Source organism: Sturnus vulgaris, chromosome 5 (genome assembly GCF_052056855.1).
Source record: "Sturnus vulgaris isolate bStuVul1 chromosome 5, bStuVul1.hap1, whole genome shotgun sequence".
Lineage (NCBI taxonomy): Eukaryota > Metazoa > Chordata > Aves > Passeriformes > Sturnidae > Sturnus > Sturnus vulgaris.
Genome location: NC_142247.1, coordinates 23,101,512 through 23,124,563, shown reverse-complemented (window position 1 = coordinate 23,124,563; position 23,052 = coordinate 23,101,512). Strand labels below are relative to the sequence as shown.

The 23,052-nt window shown below is 35.7% G+C and overlaps 1 long non-coding RNA gene across 5 annotated transcripts in view; it reads left to right on the top strand.

Moving 5' to 3' along the window:
- Window positions 1-23,052, top strand: part of LOC148223583 (uncharacterized) — a 77,689-nt gene that overhangs the window by 5,062 nt on the left and 49,575 nt on the right. For all 5 annotated transcript variants that reach the window (XR_015803805.1, XR_015803801.1, XR_015803802.1 and 2 more), the window contains exons 2-4: window positions 6,582-6,640; window positions 8,889-8,939; window positions 12,098-12,240. This is a non-coding gene — a long non-coding RNA (uncharacterized LOC148223583). The remainder of the gene's footprint in view (window positions 1-6,581; window positions 6,641-8,888; window positions 8,940-12,097; window positions 12,241-23,052) is intronic.

The following is a 23,052-nucleotide window of genomic DNA, read 5'->3' as shown; positions in this document are numbered from 1 at the left end:
CCTCTTGTGTATTTAAGCATACTCAAAGAAGCAAATTTCTATTTGCAAAACCATTAGAAGAAATCAGATACTTCATATGACAAGAATCACAAAGAGAAGAACCACTTCTGTCAGATTATGACATAGAAAGAATCCTTAGAAGACTGAAGAATAAGAGATTCAATGGAATTTATGAATATAGAAGTAAATTTTAAAAAATAAAACAGGGAATACTGCTTGGTATTTGACATAACAGTTGTCTCTACCTTCAAGAAGAGATTTTGGGCTCTAAAATTGCAGAGCATGGAAGTGTCTTCTTTCTTACCCAAGTACTGCAATGGTGCAGGATTTCAGGCATAGCTTTTATTGCATTTTAACTATCATGAGTGGGACTATTCCAGCACGAGGGGCCAAACACTTCCCAGACCTGCAGCACGGGAGAGAACTTGTGGACAAGTGCAAACATTCCAGTTCTGCTGGTGAGGCAGGAGCAGCACAGCTGAAGGAGCAGGTTAGCAGGGTTTGCACAGTGCAGTGTCAAAGGTTACATGCTCTGCAGCACTCAGAGCTTGGCTGAAAGCAGATATACCTACAAACAATTACTAGGTGGGGTGCTGGTCCTGCTGTGGGCCACATTCTTGAAAGTGAGGCATAGTGGAGTCTAAAAAATACATGTCAAAATTTTCGTGAGATCTGGTCCGTGGATGCTTAAATAAATGTATTATCATGAAAACAAAAAGTGAAGAATTAGCTGAATACTAGTGTTAAAAAGTCAATGATTACCTGTTGAAACACAGTTGTACTTGGTGTTTTTTGGGGGTATCGAGTATCTGCTCTTTTGAAAAGAATATGTGTCGGTTGTGTGTTAAATCTAAAAGTTTCTGAAGGTTTCAACATTAACACCCTCTTGGGAAATTTCTTCTGGGTACGGTTTTTGGGGTTTTTTTTCAGTTTCTGAACAAATTGAACTGGTGCTTTTACTGTGATACCTTTGAGCTTATAAATTAGTTTACTGTCAACCTCTTTTTTCTCCTTTAGTGAGGCTAGGGGTTTTTTTTGTAAGCAGTGAGTATTGTAACATGCTGGAGGCTATGTTATGGTATAACATTTATGTAAATCAGCATACAGGTGAAAAGACTCAAGAGCAGCTCCAGATCTGGGGAAACCTGGATATGAAATGCAGAGTCCTTTGGAAACTAACTACAAATTTAAAGTCCTGTTATTAAGAAGTCCTCACTGATTCTGGGCAGAATTAAGAGCCTTCTCTATTTTGGGGGTAAGAGGTTTTGTCATTTTGTAACTCTGAAGATGGAGAATCATCAGTAATTGAGGTGAAAAGAAGGCAGTGATACCTTGCTATCCCTGCCCTGCACACACACACTCTTCATAAAGTGGCAAAAGGGGAGTATCACTCATATCTAAGGCTGCCTGGACATGCAACTCGGCTGGGCACGCAGCATCCTTAAAATTGTTTCCTGAAAAGGTTTCCTGGTTTTTTTTCACTAAAGTTCATACAAATCCGGCCAGCATTTTTATCCCAATGGATCTTGAAAATTCCACTGAGAGGTTTTCCAAATCTGCATATAATAAATTATAATGAAACTGAATCACAGATTTTAACTGATATAAGTGATAAACATTAGTCTGTACTGATAGATTTTTTAATTTGTGTCACAAAACTGTCTCCTGATTGCAAGTTCTACTCTACAGTAAGTGTAATGTCCTGGCTTGCTGGTATGTGGCAAAATGTGAAAATCTACTGCTTTTGCTGAATTAGATGTGCAATTACAACAACATCATAAGCAGAACATATAGACTGCTGAAAGATTGTAGTATTTTATTCTGATAACTGTACCATTTTTTAAGTGGCAGTCTTCACAGAACTACAACTAAAGCATGCTTTTGATTTAAAAAGTTGGAAAATTTACTTTCCTCATAACATGAATTAATAAAGTTATGCTGTTCTCTGTTGTGACTTCTTAGATAACTTTAATGCCTTGGAAAAAGAGAGATATTCTTGCAGTAAAATCCGTCCATCTCTGAGTGCTAAAAATCAGTATATATGGAAACTACAGGACACCTTTCTGGCCTGCATATAGGTTTTGGCTTCCTTGTTTCCTTTGAACAGCAAAGAGCTAAAAGAAACTGAATTACATTAAAAGTATTTCAGAGCCAACACTTTTGATGATGTTGGATTAATAGCAAAGGAACTTTGTGTTCATTTAAACATTAAAGCCTCAAGACTCATGAAACAATGTATTAAGTCTGTTAAAATGAAGAACTGCAGTCACTTTTCAGCCAGACTTAAAATAATTTCTAAATTACCCAAACTAGGAGGGACTGAAATATCCCCTTCATTGTATTCCATGGTAAGAATGTGTTGATTATAGTTCCATCAAAATAAAGATAACCTAAATGTTTAGTAAGACCCGAGGGATTTATTTTTTAATTGTTGAATAAGATGAAAATGATGTGAAAAAGAAAATAATTTGGGTCTTGAACTTTCTTTATATCATAATGTTATTGAAAAGGAATGAAGAGTTTCTATTTTCTCAGTGAAACCTTGTAATTAGACCCTTTTATCAGATGCATTATCAAAATTTAAAAAATTAGACCCATCAGGCACACGTATATAAAGGATATAATTCTTTAATATTTAATCTTCTCATGTAATACTATTAAACTATTTGAGGCTGAAATTTCATCAGATCTTTAACAGGATTATCTAAGCATTGGTTGAGAGATTAATAAGGGCTCCTTCCCCACCATTTTCATTCCCAGAATAATGTTGGGAGTGTTAATGATTCACTAGGTGTCACTCTTATCTCTGTGAAACTGCTGATAGAAGACTATTCCAGCATGGCAGGAGACAACATTTCCTTCTGGAAATGCTATCTCAGCTGGAATATAAAGCCTTAGCCCTGGTAATTTGTAGTCATTACGTTCTCCCCTTTTTTCAAATAAGCAGGACTATTGGTAATCACAGCAAATTTTTAAGTTGTCATAATCCTTGTTTGTTTAAATATATTTTTAAATTTAAAATCAAATATGATTCATGTTTCTTTCTAAAACCAGTATTGGCATATACACTCACCTGCATTATTCTTTACCTAAAGGCACCATTTTTATTGGTTAAAACCTTGTATAAAGAGAGACTGTACCTCATTTAATAAAGTGTTAAAAAATGTAACCCTTTGAAAATGAGAGATGGTAGGTGATAAATACTGTATAGGAGGACACAAGCACAAGATATATGCCCCAGAATGTGGCTATCATTAGAATTGTGAAATTATGGTACAGTACTTTTTACCTCTCCAAATTTCCATACTGGGAGGTGGTCTTTATATAACTAGTAGGTGAACTCTAAGGGAACTCATTCACCACTGAGGTAACCCAGCTCAGCCTTCCACTTTTCAAAACAAAAGTTTATTTAATCTCACTGTGTCCTGCCAGAACTCTTTCTCTTTGCATGGATCCACAGAGAATATTTCCCTATCTTAGTTTTCAGAACCATTTTAAGGCAGGTAAAGAAAAGTGGGCTCCAGCCTCTCACATCCCTTTAAATGTTAAGCAAGACTTAGAAAGCCCCATCCAGAAATGTATTCATCTGTTGGTTAAGAAATACTGGACTTGGGCTCCAGTACCCACATGTGGGGTTAACGTTTCACAGCTATCAGTGCCATTACAGGACTGATCAAATCTGCTCCTGTTCTGTGAATTCAGACTCTTGTTTATTTGGCCAGCATTAGAAGGACTACAAAATGAAATATTTTTCATTGCAATTTTCAAGAAAATAAAAGACTAAAGAAAACATTTATGGCCCATTTGTCTCACTGCCTATATTTTTTTAAAGCAAGATAAAGACAGGTTAGGCTTGACACTGAGGTTGTTTAGTCTATTTTTCATGAGGCTTAAGACAAATTATCCAGATTTATATTTGTCCCTTTTTAAATTGTGACATGCACCGGAAAAGATCTTTGGACTGAGAAAAATATTTCTATTAGGTTTTTACAGTTTTAACGTATTACTTTTTCAAATCCTGTATCGTGTTCCATTAATGTGATAGGAAACAGATTTGTGGAGGAAAGTAGTCTACATAATAATCAAGGTAAGACAGTATTGCAGAAAAACAGATTTTATTTGTAGAAATCTTCAAATAAAATGTCTGCATTATTGATCCTTTTGAGTTAGTATCCACAGAACCACACAGAGATTTATATTTCTGCTTCCTGTTCGCTGCAAATGCTTAGAAAGATTAAAACACTCTCCTCCAAAGCTTTAAATCTAAAACAGCTTAAATAGAGAAAGGGACAGATAAGCAAAGGTTCAGAATGATGAAGGCTACATGTCAATTTAATTCCGGTTTTTATTATTTATTCTTTTAGTACAGGCCTACATGTCAACAAATAAAAATGTAAAGACTGAGTTATTTTGCTGCTCAAATAAACATGAACATTACCATGGGGATATTCTGTTCATCCTTTCTCTTTCACATTGTTTAATGTCACTCCACTGTTCTCTTATCAGAAAAAATACTTTCAGATGTCCAAGATTTTCTCTAGAAACAAGTATCTCATCAATAAGCCAGGAAAAATATTGCAGGAGTTTTTATGTATCTATTTGTAAGAATGGATGTAGAAAAAAGCTTTTAGTTTTGTAATAACTGGTTAAAAAGGTAGGAAGAGAGGTTATATCCCAGTAGACGTGCAAGAAGAAGGAGGTAGGAAATCTTTGTTGCTATGGTACTCTGAAAACTCAAAATCTCAGATTTGGAAATATACAAAGAGATCAGTGATGTATATGCTAGGAATGAGGTCTTGCTGGAGGATCTTCATTTAAAAATGAGGTGATATGGGGCAACTGATGATCCTATATTAGCCCAAGGTGAATCATATCAGTTTTATCCCCTCTAGAGATCCACTTCCATAATAAAGTTGAGAATGCCATTATGAAAGTTTTGTTCAGCTGCAACTATTAATATAGCTGTTTATTTAAAAAGATCACCAGTAAGTTCTAACTTAAATATCTCTGTAAAGTCTTCATTGCAGATTGGCTAGGTATTCATTTCTGAAACATGGAACGTGAAGAAATCCAAATTTGTTTAAATAAGCTTTTGACTTTTTTAAAGTCTGTTGCAAACCTACTATAAAAGAACTTCTAAAATAGCTCAGTTAGTTTGATATTTTTCTGTAAGATTCTGGAATCAGGAAAAGTGACAAAAATTATATACCCAGTTGCTTCCTACTTCATACTGAACATTTACAACTTTACAAGCGGATTCTGCATAATTACTTCATCTCCATGTTCTGCTTATAGATAATGCTTTCAGTTTAGTAGTATTTAAACTATTTATAAATAAACTTGTACATCTCTTACACTGCTCATTCATTGTGCTTATTTACAGCTGAGAGTCTGTTGGTTGCTTAGAGAATATCTACAGCATAGTTTTCCTGCAACACTTGAAAAACTGTGCAATGTCTCAGCTCAATATTCATGTATGCTAAATACTTTGGTTCACTTACCAAAAAACTGCTGTGATTTGAACTACAATTTCATTCTCTGTTTGTGACAGAAAGTTCGGTGACAGAAAAAAACAGTGTAACATAACCAGAGTATTTGTTTAAAATGTCATCTGAATATTGACAGAAACATTTTCACTATTTGCCTATCTTGACAGAAGATTCAATAATGTTTATTCTCGTGAAAAATATGCAGGTTTCTGTATGCATTTTGAACTAATTGAGCAGTTTTGTTATGCAGTCTGACATACTGGTGCCTTTTTTTCCATTGCAGAGAAAACAGTACACTGTGTAACTTCTTGTGGCAGTAAACCCTTAATGCTTTCACCTGTTTCTTTATCTTTCTTGCTTTACAATGAAGAGCACAGTTTGAATTTAATAGAAGGAAACTGTTGTGTTTTTCTTCTCAGAATGACTAGCTCTGCCAAGAATAGCTTGATACCATTTAAAGTTGTAGAGTGTTTTCATTCTTTCTGCCTTGCATAGAATGCACCTCTGTTTTCTCATTAACAGAGTGAGAAAGTATGCCACTGAGATACATAGCTGCTGAAAGTTTAAAATATTTTTCATGTATATTTTCATGCAAAAGTTGATTAAAATAAAACTGCTGATGCAAGTCCTTAACTTCCATTTTGCAAGTAAAGTAAGTATTAAAAGGAATTTCCTCTGGCATGTCCTGGAACTCACTATTTTAAAGACGTTGGTTAACAATAAACTACATTCCTGCCACCTTTGCTCTTCTGGTGTGGCCAGCCTTTTTTTTTTTCCCCCTCAAATATAACTAGTTAAAAATTTCTGCTTTATCTTATGCTAAAAACTTACTGTGAAAAAAAATTGTATAAAACCAACATATGATTGGGGTTTAAGTACTGCAATAAGACAAGTCCATAGTGACCTGAAAAATATTATAATGTAGGTAAAGAGGTAGAGTTATCTTTTCAAGAGACAAGCTAATATAAGTAATGTTCTTTTCATTAAAATAATCTTTTTCAAATAAATTTCACCGGGTATTGAAAGCCCTATTATTGCATAAATCATTGATTCTAAATCTTCTGTTTTGTTCTTGCTTTGTTGTCTTCTCAGATTAGTTAGCTCTCTTCCTAAGAGACTGGACTGGATGTGACTTTGAAAACTTGGCCTAGGTAAGATTTACTTCAGTCTAGACTGTGATGGGTGGTATAACTGTTTTATTTGCTAGCTAATAGCCTATATCCTGAATAAGAGTATACAACTATTTAAAGTACAGAGACTGACAGCAGAGCAGAAGTCAGTCCATTTGCCTTGTCTAAATGAGGCAGAAAGCCTGGCAGGAAGAGAAAGATGAAAAGAGCAGAGACTTAAATCTTGAGATGAAAGAAGGAAATATTGAAAAGGAACCAAAATGAACTGCGTACAATTTGATTCAGATGAAAACTGCTGGAAAGTCAATGGCTTGGAAAGCAAGGCCAGAGGAAAGGGGAACTGGTGAAAATTATATTAGTTTCAGTTCTTTAGAGCACTCACTTCAAAAACAAAATTTGAAATTTCAGCTCAGAACTTTGGCTGACTTGAAGTCCCACCATGAAAACTCCTGACAATATCTATACAGCCCTTGAATGATTCAGCACAAGGTTTATTCTGGTTATTGGCCCAGAAAGCATAGAGAAATGTGAGAATAATGGATTCAAGCCTCCATTACACTGGAGTAATAATTTATAAAGTGTTATAAAATATTAAATTTGGCAGAAAATAGAGCATAATCAAAAGGTTTATTTACTTTATTATACATTATATCATATTTCAAGTAAGAAAGACTGAAATCAACTAATTTCTTTTTTCATTTTATAATGCTGTAAGATTATGCATGTGCATTGCGATAGAATACTTATGCCCTGAAGTGAGAATTTTTGTGCATGAGACAGATCTTTACTAAGTTACTGCTTAGAGAATGGATATTTTACACAAGGCTGGTGCAGGCAGACAGACATGTAGCAGTTTTAGCAGAGAATCATAACCTGGAGGGGCTTCAGCCTCACACAGGGGGAGATACCACAGAGCAGCAGAACAGCATCTTGTCACTGTAAGTGGCAGCTCCTGTTGATTCCCCTGTAAACACAAGTGCATATTAATTCTTACCTGAAAAGAAAATTGCAGTGTGATATCCCACTTTTAAAGGGTTGCAAGGCCCTGAAATGGGTGTCAATGCACAGACAAGCATCCACGGAATGAAATAGAACAGGAGAAGCAAAAGAGAAGAAAGAAAATGCTACCCTTAAGTTTTAAAAATGAAAACTACAAAACCAAACAAACCAACAAGGAAAAGCCCCCAAACCTTAAAGTAGGGCTATTTATTCTTTTCTTCCTACCTAATTTATTAAGCATAAATAACAGTTGAGTCATTTGTCTTCAGATACTATGTTCCAATACAATTATATTTGTTTATTCATTCCTTTAACGTCCAAAACTCTATTTTTTCTTTTTCCAAATAAATAAATAAATTGTAGTAATTGCAGTGATGAAGTATTCTAAGTTCTCAAGAATGCTCTGCTTTTAAACAGATCATAGCTTTTGAATAGGTGGCTGAAGGCTGACCAAAGGAGGTAGGATTCTTATCCAATACTTTGATTTCAAATTCCAAAAGAGTGTTGCCATTTAGCTGTAAGGTAGCATTTACCTTTTATCTGTTTAGCCATGTTATCATGTACTGCCATCACATCAGAGTCTGTTACAATTTTTAGCAGATTTTAGCAAAATTTATAATTGCTGCCATGAATGAAATCTTACTGTTTTTATTAAAAGTTTGAAAAAAATATGAAGTCATAATTTTTTTGGGAAGCCTTTGAAAGATCATGATGGCATTTGCATTGGTATTCTTAACAAAAAATACTTTGATTTCCATATTGTTGTATTTGAGTTTGTTGAGAAGATAAAAAATATATTTTGCTTAGTACAACCTAACACTTAATTTCCTTTATTGTACTCTGATTTATTGCCTGAGAGCAACTTTATACATTTGGAAAACATTACAGTGCTGAGCTGACCCCAAATGATGTATAAATATCTGTTTGTTTTTGCAATTTTATGGCATTGTCTACTTCAGTGTCTATTTAAGTAAATGAAATGTTCTCCCTCCATTTAATAGTAAATGTTCAGATAATTTTCAGTGATAAGTATTCCAAGAAACCTTATGCTTTTAAATTTTTTTAACTGAAGAGGGAAAAACAACCCCCACAACCGAAAAAATTTTGGAAAAAACATTATTTTGACTAGTATTTGTAATATCTTTTAGCAAAGTAAAGTAATTTAAAGCTAAATATAAACATTTTGTGAAGTCAGATGTATTTTTCTAGATAATGACTCTCTATAATTATTTAAGGTCTTACTGCTTCTTAATACCTTTTCTGAGAGCAGGCCTTAGAGAAGATCCTCTTCTTGATGAAAAGATGTGGTACAGCATATTTAGTAAGTGAATTACTTTTGATATTTTTATTTTTGGAAGTCTGACATTACCTATTGCTGCATTTCTATAGGATTGATGTTTATGTTAAGAATCTCTGCAAAAAAAACCACTTTTTCTTTCTTTTCGTTGCAGTGGTTCCAACCAGATAGAAATAGAAGTTCAGATAGTATTTCATTCACCAAATTTTTTTTTTTTTTTTTTTATTTCCTCCACACAGTTTCTCATTATAGGCACATACATATGCTCACAACATTATATGGGTAATTTCACTGAAGTCAGTAGGACTCTTTATATATTTGGATTAAATGAAAGTATGTATAAGATCATGTATTAAAGATGATTAAGTATTCACTGATGTCATTCACAATTAGATTTTTGGTAATCAGTGATAACTGAAGACTAAGGAAATAATGGCCCCTCAGATACCTACAGGAAGAGCTGAAGTAAAGACCTGCTCTTATTCCTACTGAGAAAATCTTGACAGTTTCAGTAAAGCTTTTGTTGGATGCACATGATGTGAGCAGAGGAGACAAAGTTCTTAGTGATTCAAAGGCAGAGGCACCACTTCAATGCTTGCTTTTGCTGAGAATATTTTCTGGAAATTTCCCTTCAGAATTATGATTTAAATGTTTTGTCCTAACCAAGTGAGACCTATAAGTAAATAGATTTAGTTTCTTTTCCTTCCTTATAGCTCCAGATCAATTTTCATTTTCAAAAATGCTTTCACAGTCTTAGCACTACCTGTTAGCATAAAGTCTCTATCAACATATTCATAGATGGCAAGAGGCAATTTGTATTATCTTAAATTTAGTTTTTGGAATCTGTTGCCATTGCACAGGACCCTTGGCTTAAGTAGTCACAGAGCACTCCAGTATAGAGTCAGGCACAAGTATTCAAACTATGCAGCCATGCACTCTCCTGTGCAGCATGAAATGACAAGAGCAAACATTAAAACTTCTAGAAAGCAGAAAAAGTAATAATCTAATGTAATCTTAGAAGCACAGGAATTTCTGATTTCCCATGAGGATATTTAGTATGTTTTCCTTCTTTTTATAGTTGATGTGTTTTATTTTTGTTTCCTTTTCCCCTTCTCTTCTGGTTCTGATTTCTCTCACCATGTTTGGTATGCACATCTGTGCTTCTAGACTTGGCCACCAGTCAGTGATCAGCGGGTGACAGCCTGTCCCAAACAGTGCTGTGCTCTACAGCCATGATCTGTTTTTACTTACTTTTCCCATTTTGGGCCTCACTTGAGCAAATCTGAGTGTGAGGTCCTGAGATCTAGTTAATAGTGGGATTTATGGGGTTGAATTACGATGACACTCTAATTAAAAAAAAAAAAAAAAAAAAAAAAAAGAAGCCAAAATAAGAACAAAAAAGAGCACAAAACCCCACCACAGCTGACAATGGGCCCATGAGAAGCAACCCCAAAAAGTAATATTTTTGAATCTCTGCCAAACAAAATATTTCAAAACTCCCATTAATGGAAGGAAGAAACAATTGGTGCTTATCTTCCCTTTTCGCTCCCTCCTTTTTTTTTTTTTTGACCAGCAGTTCATAGATATCTGTGAGCATTTATTCCTATTTTCTCCCTTATACCACTGTGATGTGCAGTATTCTCCTGAGCATTGATGTGTTAGAATTAGGACTGGCAGGCGATGGTTTCATCACATAATTTCATGCATCTTATTTTGCTGTTTGTTCTGTCTCTCTCTCTGAGCTGCCTGTATAACTGGTGCAGGGAAAAGAGCTCCTTGAGAGAATGCTTCAGTGCAGAAACACAGCAGAGAGCCCTGAATTTCTCTTTAGAGAAATCTATCTATCCACTGGCTATTTTCAGAGCACAAGAAAACTAGATTACTTCTCATACTGCCTTATCTTAAATATATTATATGAATAGTATAGTCTATATACAGAAGAGATATTAAAATATATATGATTATATATTTTAATTATTCTATAATAAAAAAATTCCCTAGATCGTGAGACCCCTCATTTGAAGATTTAAAACAAATACCTCGGAGCTTCTTTCTTACCTGGGATAAGTAAACCAAACTTCATTAACAGTTGAAGACCCAAAGTCCAGTACTGCTATAAAGACTGATTCTTTCTAGCCACAGTCTAACCTGTTCATTCAACAAATAGCAGTTGAAGTTTTCCACCATAACTTCTTTTTCCAATCATATTCCAGGGTTCTGAAGTGATTGACAATATTTAGACCATTCTATGCATTAAAAAATTTGATATGAAAATAACATAATTTTTGTTTAAAACTTCCTTGTATCTGTTCAACTGGCTTTTAGGTTTAACATTGAATTTCTATATAAAGAACACAGACATATTTAAAATTTTTTCAGAAAATATTAAGATCTATGATGTTTGAAGCACAGGTGACCTAGAGGCCAACATCTCCCACTGTTGACATGTCATATGTGGCTTTTATTTCATAACTTTAATCCCCACAAATCCATGACAAACTTTGGTATTGACAGGGGCCAATTCCATCAAACCTTTTTTTTTTTTTTTTTTTTTTTTTGGTTTATTAGGCTATTTTATAAATTCTGCCATGACTAAAAGCTGGCAAAGACAGTGGAAGCTGGGGTTCCACAGATTACTGAATCTTTTCACCTTGCTGGATTTGTATTTTTTTACTCATCAGAGAAGTGCAGTTGGGAGCTGCAGTGGGAGTCTACAACAACAACAAAATTATGAAGAAATTCCTGGGGTCACACAAAACTGGTTTCATAGTTGAGGAGTGTAAATAAGAAGCCAGGAAAATTACAGATGATGAGGCAAGTAAAAAAAGGATCTTGGAAAGCGGCCTGTGGTTGTTCAGCATGGAATGTGCACATCTTTGTAATTGTGTTTAATTACTGTATTCTTACGAGTGTCCAGTTTTGCCTGGAAAGCAGAACCAAATTTGAAAGACATTTGGATATGGAAACAAATGCAACTGAACGACAGAGCACAGGCTGCAAACCTACAGGATTGGGGAGTATTATATAAATAGTTTAAGAAGGCATTTGTTCCTTCCCCCATCAAAGCAGTGATGTGCATGCTCAATGATGGATGTTTTTTACCACATTTGAGCCTTAGTGTCTCAGTCAGAGCAGGGGAAGTAAAAGGTAAAGATCAAATGTATGTTTAAATGCTTTTACAGGTCAGAGTCAAAGATGATGAGTGTTCCAGACCAAATCTGGGATGCTTCAGCTCTAATATTTGATTTAGCAATGTGCAGCACCACTGAAGGCTGAATTACTTGTTTGGCTGCTGCCAGAATGTGGTACTCCTTCCGTGGAAGAGGTAAGAGTGCAAGTAAGAAGGAAAAAAACCAAAGAAAATAAGAAAAAAATTAAGAAGTGCATGTGTTTTGTGGTAGTTGACAATATCTGAATTTAGGCACTCTAAGTTCTAAAAGGGAAAGGAGTCTGGATCCCAAATATAACAATTTGACAAGCCCTTTATATGCAGCACTCACATGACACCAAGATAGATTGATTCTTTGTGAGGATGAGGATCAGCAAAGTTGGACAGATGCTTCCAGATTGTATTTTGAGCTCAGACGAGAAAGTTTGGATCCTCTCTAAGGTCTTTTGGCACTTACTACAGGATGACTGGAAACAGTTTCAATCTCCAGAGAAAATGATGCACAACCTTTCTCTGCCAGTGTTATCAATGCACCCCATCTATTAATTCCTCCTTCTGCCTAATCCTTCCCATTATCCTTCACACAGGTAGAAATTTTGGAGTGAGACACAAGGAAAATAGGTAAATGGCACATAAAGAAACGTGCTTCTGCTGAATAGCATCTCTGAGTAATCCAGGCTCTTTAATACTGGGAAGTCCCCATGGAAATATGGTGGCTGTCCTTCCTATTGGCCTTCTTACACCTGACAGCTGCATGACAAGCACAAGCCACTCAGGTGGCTTTCTCTGTGGCCAGTTGGAGCATTCTCTTCAAAAGTCACTAGGTTGAGTGAGGTTTCCTGTGGCAAGGCCCAAGACGGACAGCAAAAATATTTTGATAAATGACCTTGTGTTTCCTCACCATTGCACCTCACAGTGATTAATCCCCTCCATTTTGTTCTTCTTTCTGAACACAATAAAAATAAGACATTTCAAGCATGCAAGGGAAGACAAAAACTTTTTATAAAGATATTTTGGATATCTAACAGCCTCTGTTGATTTCATCTAGACTACAACAGGCTAGGGACACCATGGAGTACATCTCTATCAGAAGAGAAGAGAATGGAGTTGATGTTTCTTAATTGAAATTCTACTTACTTTTTCTTGTTTTCTTTTAGCCACCTAAGAACAGGAGAACATGTTTTTGTAAGATGAGTTGTTCTACAAACATGTTCGGCCTGGATGGGATACATATTTTTTTCCCTTTACCTGTCCCTAATAGAAAATTATCTTCAAAAAAGTTCATTAAGTTGTAAAAGTACAAGTATTCTATTAGAGTTGTGGGCATGGGGTTTGTTTTCTTTAAATCTCTTCGTGATTCTCAGTTTAAAGAGATTTTATTAGGTACACACTACTTCATTTCAATTTCTCATCTGTGAAAGCATTCAGACACAGCATTTAAAATTAAAGTAGTAAATCTTTGCCCAGTGAATAGTAGCTTCACTGGAATAGAGAGGGTTTTTTACCTCAATAATAGCTTTGGAGAAAAAGGGGAGGAGAGAATGAAAAAAGAGAAGGAATGGTGATAGAAGGCATAGCTATATGTGGGTTCACATCAATGTCAACATCCTGAGAGTAAGGAAAGGGTATAATTGGTGCTACATCATGGGCAGCATTCTTCAAAAAAATATGAAAAAGTTTTCTTACTTATGGTAGAATAAAATTAAATCAAAGCTGGTATTAGAAGCAGGTCTTTTCCTGCTATCAACTTTGCCAGCAAACATCTGCCATCATCAGAAATAGGTGGTCCTGACTACTCTGGAGTTTCATCAGCAAAAGCCTTAGTCGTGTGCTTTATTTTCATGCAACTTTTGACAAAAGATCAATTACCCAAACTGTAAATATGTGCTTCAGTTCTGTACTGGGCAAGAGCCAGACTACTCAGTAGCTTTCAGAATTCAGCCCTGGGTGCCTCCAGCTTTGAGTTTCTCCTTTGCTAGGAATTATCATGTTACTGAATGAGCCACAGGTAGCAATGAGCAATACATGCTGCGTGCATGGTGAGCAGTTAAACTGTCCAAGAAACAAGACAAAGTGTTTATAACTCAACACCAAAAATTAATACTAAAGTTATATATAAAAAAAATCATAGTTTGAAGCATGAAATTAATCCTAAATATAAAAACATGTCATACTGAGATAGACCAGGTGGTTGTAGGTAGATGATGCTCTGTTACATGGTTTATAAGAATACAGCTGAGAACATTATAGACATTAATGGAAGAACTAGGGATTACGCTAGAAGATCAATAGACAGAAGTTTTTGCTTAAAATCTTAGTCAGTACTACAATCTAGAGTCAATACTACATTTTTCTCTCACATATTCTCATATCACTTTGATTGTCATAATTTTAAAAAATTACACTGCCAGGCATTTTTATTAGTTTATTTTGCATTTCCCTTACGATCTAGATTGTTTGGAATGACTAATTTGCTTCTGTTCTCCTTCTTTAAGTAATCCCTTGGCTGCTCTTTGTCAAGGAGGCAAAGCCTTCTTGATGCTTGTTAGGTTCAGACCTCAAACAGCAATATTTCACCATTTTTGAACTCTGTAGATATAAAATTATTTAGTAGTACATTCTGCATTTCTTTAAAATATCCAGTGAATCCAACTGGAAATAATTCACAAAAGAATGGCATTATTCCCACTTCTCTCACTGGATTGTCATTTTTATCTTTCTAACCATAACACATTCTTTCTTAGTATGAATTTTATGCAAATCACAAGTACATTTATTCTATTTTTGGTTGCTCTTCTTTGTTTCACTGAACATTGAGAAGTAATTTTCTAGTTGAAGTTATATCTGAAGTTATATTTTAAAACATGCAGGGCTTAAATGATGGAATTCTCATTATTATTTCAAATCAGCATACTGCTCATACATATGCGTGACTTTAAGCTCCTGTTGATTCTAATTTAAAGATAGCAGAGAAGAGTTTTGTCCTTGAATAACAGATGCTCTCATCCTAGTAGAGTGACCTTATGTATCTGTTTTGTTTATGAGTTGCTTTGAAAGTAAAAATCAGGGAAACAGCACAATTAAGACAGTATCTCAAACACTTACTAAGTTTTGGACAGTTCTTTCTGTTTTTAAACTGATACTAAGTTAATTATAGTTCTCTCTGACTAGTCCCATGTCCCATTCAACTACAAATTAAATGTAGTTTTATTTCAGCAATTAAAACTGTTAGGAATAGATACTGAAAAGTCTATAGTGCTCTTGTCCTCACCAGTGGGGGGAATGTTCACCTACCAAACTTAAGTTTCAACTCCTGACTCTCTGACGCTGTACTGGATAACTCAAGACCTAAGACTGCATTAAATGCAGTAACATGGGTTACTGCTCTAGTACTCTAGGCCCAAGTCTGAGCTTATTTCTGTTTCATTATCCAGCTGCTGTTCTCAAAACATCAGTCTCGTGTTTAGCTCTCAACATGCAGGACCAGGTGTCTTCTGAAGATTGTTTATCAGAGGGATGAGGCTTGCTTTCCTTCTAGAGTTCAAACACCCACAGGCGCCACTGATGCTGGGACAGGGGTCACTGCCTCGGAGGAGCAGGCTGGGGAAGGAGAAGGCTCTTTGCAACCCTTTTCCCTACTACTGAAACATGCCTGTGTACAAGTGTGCCTAGGATAAATGACCCATTTCAGGTTTATCACCATTCTGAAGACACATACATGAATTCCAGAGACATAAACAATTAAGGAAAAAAATGTACTACCCTTTTGTCATCATTGTAGTATTTATACGTGCTGGGACATGTATATATGAAATTTCTATTATTTGTCTGATATTCTTCCTATGCCACTGATGATAATAATAAAATTCTGCTTTCTTTTAAATATATGTGAATCAGCTCACACAGAGTTAAAAGAATAATCTCAGAAGATAACCCATAACTGAAAATCTAGTTTTCTGCTTTGCCAAAAGTTACAGACTTCTGGGTGTTGTGGGTTTTTTTCCCTAAATATTTATAAACTGAACTTTGCACAGTGAATACTATGGCGGCACCAGGTTATGGAAAATTCCACACTGTTTCATTCTTGCAAATTTGCCAGGTTGTGGCAAGCTTCTACCAGAAACATGACTCAGATGGAGGGGATGTTTTTTTTCTTTGTCCTTTATATTTATTTATCAGAAAAAGACTTGTAGGTATTTCACTTAGAATATAACTCTATCAGTTATTTGCATCTGAAGAGAGAATTCAGGCAACATATTAGAAGCAATAGAGAGTAGAAATCTGATAATCCAGCCACTCATTTTTGCAGCTACTAAAAACCCCAGAGCATTTAGGTACTTTCACAAGGTGTTTTATGTATTGTGTTGCCTAGCATTACAATGCCTAATTTAGAAGCATAGCCACTGAGGCTGGAATCTACAGCCAGTGGTAAATCTCAACTCTCCTCCTAAGCTGGGGAAGCACATGGGACTGGTTAGAGGATCACAGCAGTCAGTCTGTCAGATTGAGAGCTACCAAACTTGGCCAAGAGGAGATGCTGAACATAAGGGTGACTTTTAAATCCTACCATTACTAGATGCCTAAACACTTTGGATGGTAATAATACAAATATGTCATTGAATTTAACAGATCAAACACTTTTTAGCTCATCAAGACCAGTAGTTACTTCTGTCCAGTACAGTTTAGTGTGAAATGCATTTCAAATCCTTGAAAAGATGATGCTCTTCCTACAGAAAAATGCTTGAGTCATCAGGTAACAGAGTTTTCACTCCTTGCTTGCTCAATAGCCCTGCAACCTTCTAAACTGTCTTCATCAAGATAAGCAGTGAATTATATACTCCAGTCCCCCCAATACATTTTCATGATGGTAATTAGGATGATAGTATAGGAATTGGGAGCTGGGATTTAAATCTTTTCAGGCTAACTAATGCTTCTGATTTTCTGGGAGAGCACTCATACAGCTGCTGAACCGAACTTCAGGGCACCATACCAAAAAATTGCCATCCCATTCTCCTCCTGATCTCTTTTCTCCACATCTTAATGTCCTTCATACTCTGCTAGTTCAGTTGCTCATCTGAAAGTTATCTTTAATGTTCCATTTTAAATATAAGAATCAGATTTTGAGGATTAGCTTTTTTCAAAAATGGACAACTTCCCTGGTCCATTTTACTGTATGATCATGCAAGGAGTCACATTTGCACAGCTGAAAATCCTGGGCTGCATCAAATGAAACTGTGGCCACCAGGTTATGGGAGGTGATTCCACCTCTCAACCCCACCTCTGTGAGACCCACTGAAATTTTGCATACAACTCTGGGAACCTGGCACAAGAAAGACATGAACTTCTTGGAGTGGATCCAGGGGAGAGCCACAAAAATGTTCACAGGAATGGAGCACCCATCCTATGAGGAGAGGCTGAAAGAGTTGGAGCTGTCCAGCCTGAAGGAAAGAAGACTCAAGCGAGATCTTATTGTGGCTTTTCAATACTTAAAGTAAACTTAAAAGAAAGATGGGGACAGGCTTTTTTAGAGGCCTGATAGAACTAGGAGTAAATGTTAAGGTTTAAGCTAAAAGGACATAATTTCAGATATAAGAAGAAATTTTTTCCTAGATATAAGGAAGAAATTTTTTACAATGGGGATGATGAAACATTGGCACAGATTACCCTGAGAAATGGTTGATGACCCATTCCTGGAAACATTCAAGATCAGCTTGGACTGGACTCTGAGCAACCTGATGCAGTTGAAGATGTTCCTCCTCCTTGAAGGGTCATCATAGACAACCCTTAAAGTTCCCTTACAACCCCAACCATCCTATGATTCTATGATTCTGTGAATAATGAATGAGAGGATATAATTAATAAATGGTTCTGGACAAGAGGAAGTAGAAGATTCCTTAAAAATTCTTTTCAGGTAAAGGATTTGCAAGTAGAAACACATCTGAGAAGGTAATGCAGATTCTTCAACAAAAATATATACACAATGATATCTATGATTATCTTGTTGATGGCAGTTCTGACTATGTGAAAATTCTACCTACTTCAGTCAAATTGGGTGGTGGAGAGACTTGTTACACTGCTGAAAGGAAGCCCAAAATGTAGTTTACTGAATCTTCTTTTCAAAGTCAATATAGCAAATGTCCAATTAGAAACACAATGTCTGAAACTGAAATATATGTATTTCACTCTTTCTTCTTTGATTTTACTATGGACCAAGATGAGACGTTGCCTTATACTCCTTTATCCTGTGGAAGTCATGCAACAATTCTTCAGTGCAGCTTTGTTCAGCAGGAAATCTAGTGGCAGTTTTACAGATCCTGCTGCTTACCTACTGTGTGACTTTCTCATCAATTCTCTCTGGTAGTTTCCCCTTTCAGCTTTTTGCCAGATTTTCTTATTACTTCACATCATTTACGTCTAGCCAGTGCATTACAAAACTGAGTTCATTAACTTAGAAAATAATTTCTCTTCCCTCTTCAAGGTAGGTTCTAAAGCTCTCCTTTGCAGCTTATATCTTGACACTTTAAAATGCCTGTTGTTAATTATAAAGAAAACCATTGCTAATGCTTTTATGCTCTTATTTCTGGCAAAATAATAAAAAACTAAAAAACCCCAAACAAACAAAAAAACAAACCAAAACTATTCTATATCTAGTTTTGATATTAATTTTATACCTTAGCACAGTGTATATGAAGGAAACTTAGTAATTTTAGACTATGCAGCACAAAAATAATGGATAAAGAGGGTTAACTTTTCTAATTTACTCTACATTCAGAGACCTGTCAGACAAGATTTCATATGTAAATGAGAAGTAGAAAAAGTACCTGCGTATAGCAATTTTTTGACAGAACTGCTGTGAATTTTAAAAGCTTTCTTCTTCTTTTTATGTTTAGTACAGAGAGACAAATTAGAGGCTGCCTTTACATCCCTGCCTATTTGATATCAATACAAGTGATAAAAAAACAACAAAAAAGAGAAGTCAGCTTGCTTCCTGCCCATATGAAATATTTTTTTTATCTAGATGCCACAAAGCCTTGAAGCTTACAGTGCCCTCAAACATCAATTATGCATTAAAACAAAGATGTGATTCTTAAAACTGAAAATTGTAAATTAGAGTATTGTCTATGGAGGTGGGGATACAACTAGGAGTGAATCACACACTTTACAGCAGGCATAGGGAAATTTTACACCTGCGGAACAATTCAGATGGAATTTATTAGGAGCTGCAAAGGAATAAATTGGCCAAAAAATTACTGTAAGCTAGAGGCCCAGAAGAAGTGCCATGGGGTTTTAGGATATTCAGGTGAATTTGGTCTGTATGTGCAACTATGTTCTATAATCAATAAGGATTTAATGAAGAATCTCTTTTCAAATTGCTTAGTGCTTGATTCCTCTCCTGGATGAGGACCTATGACTTGAGCAAGTCTTTTCTTCCTTTGTTACACGGTGCTGTTTCTCCAGAGGGCAGAGATGGCCAGGGAGTCTGATCTCCCACCTCAACCCAGCTTGCTCCATCTTGCAGCCACACCCAGCAAATGGCACTAACAGTCTGAAAGCAGTGGAAAAGATAACCAAGTAAAACCAGCCCTGATCAGGGTCCCAGTTTGCAAACTCAACTGATTTTAAAATATTTCTGGGATGTACACTGCAATGAGTTCAGTCTCCAAACCTACATGTATAAAAGTTTAGAACAGAATATTTGTGTTCCACCTGCTTAAAGGAGGATGATGTGTACGTCCTGAATTCAAAGTTCAGATCCAAGATTTATATTCATGTCTATTTATAGGAGATTTGTAAAATAATATATCTACAATGGCATTCGGGTGATAGTTCTTTAGTCAATTCATTGCTATTTGTCTAAATGATAGGGACTTATTCTTCTCTTACAATTTACTTGTGAAAATTATGATTAAGAGAGAAAAAAAGTTCATGTTTGTAAAAAAAAATTAGTGGCATGTAATATAATGTAATTTTATGTAAAATTAGTTTCTAATATCAATAGTGTTATATCAAGTCTGGCAAATAGAAAACCTTCTTTGTCAATTAAATAATCTAGACATTTTAAACAAAGTCTAGAATATTGTTTTTCTAGAAAAATATTTTTACTTTTCATTCAGAATTTTTCTTTTTTGCAAACCTTGCAATTAAACACTGAAGCCATATTCAGAACAGATTATGCTGCATTTATAAAACTCTTACTTCCTAGCAACATAATTATTTTGCTACCCATCCTACTGCTTCCTCAGGAGGAAAAAGTCAAAGTATTAATGACGTTGTCCATGTGGGAGCTTAACATACAATACTGAATGCTTTTATTAAGGGATTCAAAAATTATCTAATTATCCTAATTGGCCCCAAATTATCATTGCTAGCAGAAAACAGCCCCATGTTTTACAAAGTGCTACAAAAGTGAAGTCAGCACACAAATTTTATCATCTGTGTGCTGTTACTTACATCTCTCCTTGCCTCACTAAGGGGGCAGCAAAGCAAGCACAAGGCAATGGACATGGACATTTTCGCTGTGCTCCCATTCCTTTGTGAGTTCACAAACAGAGAAGGCTTTGCAGGTAGATAATCAGCCATGGAAACTCTTCTGCACACCTCCCAGCATGATGCCTTTTGAAGAGGGTATGTTTTCAGGAGTGGCAGAAAAGAACAGGAAGAATTTCAAATTGCCAGCTGCTTTCTACTGGTATCAGCTATGGTGGGTATGCCTTTTGGGTCAATGAGTACACAAGGCTCCAGTAATTTTTTTTGCCAACATGGGATTCAAAAAGGTCAGATAATTCTTGGAAATGTTTTTTTCTCACTTCATAAACTAGGCTGTCCTCAGGTGAAAAACTCTTCTGAAATATAAGACTTTCTTCTTTCTAAGCAAAATACTTAGAATTTCTTTTCAATATCTATTAAATGTATATATTTTACAACTTTTGTGTACCAGTAGCCTAATATTATGCAATCCATTTCATGAAACTTAAAATTACTTAATAGCCTTTTTACTATTTTTTTTATCTGTGCAATGCAATACAGAAAAGAAGCTAATGAATTATGGAGGGGTTCCCTCTTCAGGAGAAAAAATCTCAGACTTCCACTGAGAGCCAATTTTGGCATTCTGATATTATGATCTAAATACTTTTTAACTGCACCTTTTGTGGCAGCTCGTTTCTGATGGAAGCCTAAGGGTCTGAAATATTGGCAGTACTATTTCCCTTGTGCTTAATGGTATAAAATCCCCATATAAAGTAGGTTAAATAGAGGCAGTAAAAGAGTGGGAAATTTTTTAATTTCCCTTGAGACACAACCGCCTATTCCTCAGGGGTGCTTGTAGTTTTGTCTGTGGAAAGACTTCTACTGTGTAATGGCAGTAACTTTAGTCAAGACATGGCTTTGAAAAATATATATTCAGCAGTGTACTCCACAGGATATGAATAAAGAGCTGAAGAAAATTGGCTGTAGATCAAAAACGCATGGTAAATTCATAGCTGAAAATGCTTACCAACCAGAGAGAAAGGTTGCCATGAACAGGTTTCCAAGGCAGCCTCCCTACCTGCACATTTTCTAATGTATCATTTACCACTATAAGGCTTCTTTGACCACCAGTATGGGATTTGCAGAGTCCAGGCAGCTCAGCATGTATAATGGCAGTTGTCTAATAGGTCACTATAGTGATACCTGGGAACCACAGACCTTACCAACTCTACTGTGTGGAGGATGAAGTGATGGACATGCTTGTTTTGCAAACTGGGCTGGATGTACTGGGTACCATGTCTAATTTAGTCAGAGATCAGGCTAGTTCAACATCATGAGCTCTAGAGCAGAGATTCAGATGTGACAGACCCCATACACATTGGACTCACTAGTCCAAAGTGGTTGCTTATTTGTTGGTTTCATGCAATGCACACAAGCATCTCGTGTACCCATCAGAAATATGGAAGCTCTGTCTTTTTATGTGTCAAATGCTAACATTCAGCCTCTGAGGTGCACAGACTAAGCCTAGGCTTATAGCAAGGAAGACTGAAGGAGCTTTGGATTTCACAGGCTGAAATCTTCACCTTGCTGGCGTTTTAAACACAAAAAGGGGCTGACAGGATGAAAAAGCTGTAACAGGGAGAAGAAAAAGAATAGAAACAAACATAAGGACATTTTATAAATAGTTCATCTCATTTGCACACAGGCAGAAGACGTAACTGTGACCCAAGATGGTTCTTCTGGTAACCTGAATTTAATTTAGTCAGGAAAGACAATTTATGCACATGGAAAATAGCAAAAAACCAAACCAACCAAACGCTATTAATTTTTAATAACTTAATTTTCATTCAACACAGTTGGCTTCAGGATGCTGGGGGAAGAAGGGGTGTTGTTTTATTCTTTCTTTGAAGAGCCCAGGGTTTTTTTATCTGATTTAATTTTATTTCCTGTTGAAGACTAGAAAAATTACTGCTGGTGTAAGAACTTGCTGTATAACAAGACCTCCACAATTAAGGTGCTTTTTTTTTCTCTTCTCAACCCTAAAGCATTTCCTACAACTTAAATGTTCATCTTAGACAATTTTACTTTTTCTAATATCTGCATAGGACTTAAGTCCCAATGCTTCCCTGAAACTTCTGAAGTAAAATGTGCAGTGGTATCATCCCTACTGTATTTTCTACCATAGTTTTAAATCATAGTTCTGTTTTTCACAAGCCAGACTGAACTTATACCTGTGTGAATGGGAGAGATTTCACTAAATCGTGTGCTTCTACCAGCATATACAATTTTACACAAGCTCTGATCTACCAAACTTTTGGGAAAACGAAAACAGTACAAAACCCAGCATTGCAATTTTTCTAGACATATATCTAAAAACTTGATGTCCACAAAAAAAGCTGCAGATAAATAGGCAGATAATATTACATTTTCAAATCTTGTGGCTGTAGTGAACTGAATTTAAAAATAAACCATTGAATTTAGGTGTCTTTATGTCCCTATTCC